This window comes from Myotis brandtii, unplaced genomic scaffold, assembly GCF_000412655.1.
Source record: "Myotis brandtii unplaced genomic scaffold, ASM41265v1 scaffold59, whole genome shotgun sequence".
NCBI classification, from domain to species: domain Eukaryota; kingdom Metazoa; phylum Chordata; class Mammalia; order Chiroptera; family Vespertilionidae; genus Myotis; species Myotis brandtii.
In genome coordinates, this window is record NW_005370223.1 from 712,845 (window position 1) to 713,902 (window position 1,058).

Genomic DNA, 1,058 nt, shown 5'->3' on the forward strand with positions numbered 1-1,058 from the left:
AAAACCGCCCGTGCCCGCCCGGCACCTGCTTGGCCGAAGTGGGGGCAAGGGGAGCCTGCACGACTGTTTATTTCCCTTCTCGGACAGGGATCCAGAGAGAGGGAACCAGAGGTGAGGGCAGGGGACAAGACCTTGAAAGGGGCAGCTTTGAGAGATAACTTAGTTAGGCTCCATCCATTTGCGCTAAATGCCCGCCTTCCTGCTCTGGGTCAGGATGCTGAGGCTCCAAGCCGGGAATTTAATCAGCGTCGGAATCAGCAACATTGTGCCAGGAGCCTGGGCCCGGGCATGGAGCCAGTCCATGCCTCCCAGCCATGGGGAGGAGCCTAAGCTAGACACTGGGGTCCACTGTCCCCCCCCCCCCCCACATCCTGTGCATAAAGGACAAAGGATAATAACCACCACCACCATTTACTAAGTCCCTCTGAGTACCTGTCATCTGTCGGTACCTTTAGCCTCTGCAGTACCTCAATCCTTACCCAGTTCCACACGATGGATGTATTGCTACCCCCATGCTGTGGAGGGGAAATGACCCAGCCAGAGATCCTACCCAAGGTCACACGGCTCATGCAAGTGGCAGAGTCGGGATCCAAAACCTGGTTTGCCTGACTCTTTGCTCTGCACCACCGGCTGTCAGTGACCTCCTTCTGGGGACACAGGCGCCTCCCAGATGCTGGGTTTGGTGATGGCCGTGGCCGTTCCAACACTCCCATCCTCTTGTCCAGCCAGCTTCATCTCCATGTTGGCTGGTGGCTCCAGGAGGCAGCCACGGCACCAGCATCTATGCTAGTGGCCAGAGGGCTGTGAGTAGAGCCCATTTTGTGATGCTGCAGTCAGTTCCCTGCGTTGGGGATGGTCTACGTTATAGCTGCTGAGGGCTGCCAGGTGGTCCTACACGGGCCAAGGTGGGACCCACAGATTTTAGAGCTCCTGTATTTCCAGGCGCCCAGATCCCAACCTCCTGCTTCTTTTATACACGAGGAAGCTGAAACCCAGAGGGACGCCCTCCACTGAGTGAGGAGATGGCAGATCGGGAACTAGAGCGTGGCTTTCATCAT